This window comes from Nicotiana tabacum, chromosome 13 (assembly GCF_000715075.1).
Source record: "Nicotiana tabacum cultivar K326 chromosome 13, ASM71507v2, whole genome shotgun sequence".
Classification (NCBI taxonomy): Eukaryota; Viridiplantae; Streptophyta; class Magnoliopsida; order Solanales; family Solanaceae; genus Nicotiana; species Nicotiana tabacum.
The window spans coordinates 13886488-13892955 of NC_134092.1; positions in this window are offsets into that span (position 1 = coordinate 13886488).

Here is a 6468-nt window from a genome sequence, read left to right on the forward strand (position 1 = left end):
GCATGAGCTCCAACTAGGAATATAAAATAAAATACAACCTCTGTCCGGAATACAAATTCGGACATGAGAAAGATAAATGCTCTAAACGAGACTCTGCTGGCTGCCGACTCGTAATGTGGAATGTAGCTCCCTAAGTCCCTGCAATAACCGCGCCTCTGCGCCCATAAAGCCACTAGACATATATGCACTTACACAAAAATGTGCAGCAAGTGTAGTATGAGTACGTAAATCAACGCGTACATATTAATTATCCCGCCTAACCTCGAAAAAGTAGTGACGAGGGGTCGACTTCGACACTTACTATGTGCTATAAATAAAATGTCAATGATATAATTAAGCATGGATTATATAACATGGTTGCAAGCTCAATATTTTGAAGTAAGTAAGTAGTTCTTTTATAATTAAGAAATATCCAAATTTATTTCCTATTATTTAACAATTTATCTCAGGCCAAAGAGGCAATATCATTTATTATAAATTCCAAAGCAATCAATTAAATCATGCGCAAATCATGCAGAGGTCATACGGCCCGCTCCAATATAAATATTTAAAATGTGCACTGCCGAGGGTCGAACAGCGCAAATCATAGATGCATCTATTTAATCTGCCGAGACGTTCGGCCCGCTCCACAAAAGATAAACATATTCAACAGTCAATCAAGATTTCTTTAAGGAGAAATTATCCAAGAAATTGTCAATTCTCATTTAACGGTCAAGAAAAACGAAGTTTAACCTTTTAAAACATAATTTACAAAGTTCAATATGATTTAAGCAATTTAAATTAAAAATAAGGTTGCAAATATCGCAAGTATAACATGATTTGGGTCCTAGACTACCCGGACTTAGCATAATAGTAGCTACGCACGGACTCTCATCACCTCGTGCATACGTAGCCCCCACAAATAGAAGCACATATTGTATTATTTCACCTATGGGGTTATTTCCCTCTTACAAGGTTATAAAGGAGACTTACCTCGCTGCGAAGTTCCATCACCGGCTCCCAAGCCCTTTCAATAACTCAAACCGATTTCCAACGCTCCAAAACTAGTCCATAAACGTGCAAATCCATAAATATACACTCTAATACTTATTATAATCCAATTTATAACAATTCCTAACTCCACTTGAAAAATCAATAAAATCACCCTTAGGCCCACGTGCACGGATTCCGAAAATTTTTTAAGATAAAATTTACCCATGACACCACGAACTCAAATATATAATTTATTCCAAATTCCATGTCCAATTTCATGGTCAAAATCCAAAAATATTAATTTCTAGGTTTTTTTTTCAAAAACCCAAATTTCTACTAATTTTCAAGTCCAAATCCTTACATAATCCAAGTATTTAACTTGTAATAGGTGGGAATCACTTACCTTGATATTGATGACGAAACTCTCCCTTCTAAGAGCTCCAAAAATCTCCCAACCAAATGAAAAATGATGAAAAATGGACAAATTCCATCTTTTTAAAAACCTCACTGCCCAAGCTATTTTTCGCACTTGCGGAACAGTAGCTGCACCTATGGCATCGCTTCTGCAACCACGCCTCCACTTCTGCAGAAATCGCCCAAACACAATGCCTCGCACCTGCGGAACATTCCCCACCTCTGCGACATCGCAGGTGCGAGCTCCCCTTCCGCTCCTGCGCTTTATTCCGCTTTTGCGCCCCATGCTTTGCTTCTGCGCTTTGTGCAGATGCGGCCAAACCTCCGCACCTGCAGTCCTCCCCCTGGCTGGCCTTCTCTGCTTCTACGAGCAATTCACTGCACCCGCAATCTCGCACTTGCGGCTAAAGTCACGTAGGTGCGATTACACCAGAAGCATTAAGCTTCAGAAATTCTTAAGTCCAAAAATCGATCTGTTAACCTTTCGGAGTCCACCCAAGGCCCTCGGTACCTCAAACAATTATACCAACAAGTCCTAAAATGCAATACGAACTTAGTCGAGCCTTCATATCACGCTCAACAACATCAAAATCATGAATCACATCCCAATTCGAGCTTAATGAACTTTAGAACTTCAAACTTCTACCTTCGATGCCGAAACCTATCAAATCACGTCTGATTGACCTCAAATTTTGCATACAAGTCATAAAGGACATTACGGACCAACTCCAACTTCTAGAATCAGAATCAAGCCCCGATATCAAAAAGTCCACTCCCAGTCAAACTTTCCAAAAACCTTGAAATTTCCATTTTTCGCCAAATGACCCCGAAATGACCTACGGACCTCTAAATCCACTTCCGGACGCGCCCCTAAGTCCAGAATCACCATACGGAGTTATTCCCAGACTCAGAATCCCAAACGGACATCGATAACATTGAAATACACTTCAACCCAAATTTATGAAATTCTTCCAAAATGCCAACTTTCTACAATAGGCGCTGAAACGCTCCTGGGTCATCCAAAACCCTCGGACATATGCCCAAGTCCAAAATCATCATACAAAACTGTTGGAACCTTCAAATCCCGATTTCGAGGTCGTTTACTCAAAAATCAAAATTTAGTCAATTCCTCCCACTTAAGGCTTCCGAAAGTAGAATTTTCTTTCCAAATCAACTCCGAACTTCCAGAAATTAAATTCCGACCACGCGCACAAGTCATAATACCTGAAGTGAAACTACTCAAGGCCTCAAACCGCTGAACGACAGGCCGGAGCTCAAAACGACCAGTCGGGTCATTACATTCTCTCCCACTTAAACATACGTTCGTCCCCGATCGTGCTAAAAATTGCTTTGGAGTTGTTCGAAATCATTGGTCAACACCTCGTGCACCTACCCGTGCTACCACAACCCAGTTGAGCACATTAGCTCGAGCAAATCTGAAGATTCTCCCTTTTATTTAGGCAAATAAGTCTTAGAGCCAAATTCCAATATCCGAAATTCTCTACTAGGCTTGCTTCCAACATACGAACACCATTTCAATCACTACACGATGTACCAATACATGATTGTATACTCTCGCTGAAATCACACCATGCACCGCATTATTCACATGACCATAATAACATCCTCTAACAACAATAGCCAAAATCCCATGAATCTGGTGCTTACAACACACCTCATGACACATATAAGTCTTGTTCCAATTCTTGAAATGCCACGACAGAGAAGATGTGTAGAACTCATAGCCACCTACCGAATTACAATTTATGGAGTCTCTCCTCCTAACAAGAACCATTACATCATTCTGGACTGAATAACAACATTTACTCTTTAATATGCTTTATATAAATCTGATCGCACTGATCCTAGGTCCAAAAATCTCTTCTCACCCAGTACAAGCTGCTTAGGCAATAAGCTACCTCAGACACTGCCAAAAATCTCATATGATGCCACAATGTGCCTACAAGTTACAAACTCGAATATGATACATAAGGAAACAAACTCTGGAAGGATCTACTCAACCCGCCCTAGGTATATCGGACCCTTTGAAATTCTTGAAAGGGTGGGTGAAGTAGCCTATAAGCTTGCATTACCACCTAATTTATCAGCGGTTTATCCGGTGTTTCATGTGTCTATGCTCCGAAAATATCATGGTGATCCATCCCATATGTTAGATTTCAGCTCAGTCCAATTGGACAAAGATGAAAATGAGAAGCAAAACACACAATAGTAGATATAGGGGGAACTATACTCACATCACATTGTTGCAGCGTGTAACCCGATGCACACATAATACCGTTGCGGTGTGCAACCCGATCCAAATAACATACCCGTGGCGGCATGCCACCCTATCCAACCAACATGCTCGTGGCGGCGTGCCACCCGATCCACACATGATACCCTATAAGGAGATACTTTAACGAGCTAAAAATGCTCTTAACTACGAAATACTCGAATATCGACCACAAGCACGCCAAGTGCATAATATTATCCCTGGGGAGACAGATAGCTCCATAAGCTACAAAACTCAAGCACGACTAAGGTGCGATAAATGACCTGCATCTCGAGAGCCACCCTGCTCATATAACACCACAAACTATACGGGATCTCAATACGAGTGTGAATAATCAAACCACCTCACAACCCACATGGCATAGTAGAGACTACACGGAAGGGCCGACAACAGAAATAACATCCAAGGCTCGAAGAACCCTCTAAAAATAACGCTATGCTAAAATGAATATATCCGGTCTGATATAGAGTCCACATTCACATTTAGATCCATCCACGGACCTCAAGCCGATTCTTATCATACCGCACTAGCTAGTAACCTTTCAAGGATCCACATTTCCATGACAAACAAAAACAGCCGTCAAATCCGAAACAAACTTCCACAATCCACAATCAAATGAACCGAGCGCCCTTCAGGTATAAATTCTTAAATTAGCGATAGTACCACAACCTCCATACTTGGTTTCAATCTTCAATCAAGCAAGTGACTACATGTCACACTTATATAATCTTCTCGTGGGACATGCTCCCACGACCCTCCGCACCAGATAACAAGTCTACACATCCATACCAACGGCCATACTAATTTTGTAAAGCAAATCAAGAATCCGCAATTAGTACGCAAAGCCTCCTACACAGGACACCGATCTCAGGTGACGCTAAAGACAATACCATCTTACTCTAAACATCTCAATTCTTCCCTGCTTATCCGAGCTCGTGACATTCTTGTCGACATCAACTGTAACCTTGATCCTCAACTTCCAATTCCCATTCCACTCACTGCACCTAACATACCAATACGCAAGAGTACCAGAATTTCATCATAACTCTCGAACCACCAATAGGGTACACACTTCATCATATAGAAACTTTTCACTTAACTCATTTCAGGAGAACCATTGCCCCACATGACTGAATTCCCATAACCGCAGAAAATACAAACCTCGAGTGGTGGTCTAAACCACCATAATTCTTTCGGGCTCCATCTACACATAACAGGCCATAATACTCGAATGCCTCCAAATAAGATCAATTACGGTGGCCGTCAAACCTCGCACGTACCTCCACAAATCACATGTATACCTAACACTAGAGAAACTGGTCACTGCCATAACTGTGCTGATTCAACCATTACCAACCTAGCCACTTCTTCTACTTTACTCGGGACTTGCCCTGGAAATAATAATAGCTCCATTCAAAACATCATAAACCCAAATTCGCACTCATCCTGAGTGACCTTATTTCACGAGACCATGTTGTCTCCAAAACCCACGAACCATCTCATACCCTCCTTATGCGCATATTCGCATCTTCAACTAATACACTCATTCTGAAAATCCCTCTATGAATCTGAAGTTATTTTCTCCCATTCCTTCAATGCCACACCGCAGACCGAAGATAACGCAGAAGACTCCAAGCCACTTCTCATAATCCACTGCTAAACCTCAATATTTAACCATACTACTGGCTCGAAATCCTTGGGCACCACACTTTGAATTTTTGAACCCACTAGAACCATAGTTGAGAGTCACCCACTCTGACTTGTTCCCGAATATAATCAAACTTCAAGGCCCTGCTGGCACCTGAACACTCTCTTAGAGAAGCAACTGGTTGAATTCCTTTCCTTGTATATCACATCTACACAAAGCATAAACTCTAAGTCTTCCCAAAACCTGAACATGAATCGATAAGGCCAATTGTAGCACACATTCCTCAAATCCTTGGCTCAAATCACCACTGATGTTCTCTTTCCTTAGTCGTATCAACCCACTAATATGCCGAAAACCATAAACCTCACAAGTAGACAACCATGCAATCCAATCGTATGTGGTAGGGATCTCCCACTTAAGCTTGAAGCTACCATTATATGACCCTGGAACCTACCAAGATTCCTTCTTCCTTACCGACATGACCTCGTGCAATCGACCCGCCAAATTCCTCGAAATCCTTATGTTAACCATTTCATGGTCGCTCTGAATCACTAGCCATATATACATATTCGACCTCTTACCGAATAGCCAGTAAAATTCTTCGTAGAAGCTTCATCAACACCATCCAACAGTTAACCTACTCACCGGAAATAACCTACCTGTGGAAATTCTATGTCGTCATCTTCCAACAACGATGCACCGAGTATAATTACCATGAAACCAATAAACTATCCTGAGCCTGTGCTCATTCACCAGTTGTACAAGTCCGTTCACTCCTCACCGACATCAACTAAAGGTGCAAAAATACATTCCAATCCAAAGTCATGTTGTATTCTTTTTCATATTAAGAAACTCCCTCTTGTCACACCCGATCTTCCTCAATATAGCAGCCAACATTCCAAATCAAGCCCGTAGACCTAGTCATTGTCCACCATGTATCCCAAATTACTCCAAACTTTCCCCAAGGCGTGCAGCTATCCTACCACAAAACCCATATGCTACTCTGCCACTCTCCCACTTTGGTCAAACCCTCTCCTTTAAGAAACTACTCAACTTTTGTTTCTCACACTTGGCCTTCTAGAATTTTAACCACCGCAAGATACCTCCCACATGTCCTTCCTCGTCCTTCGCTGCCCAGTTG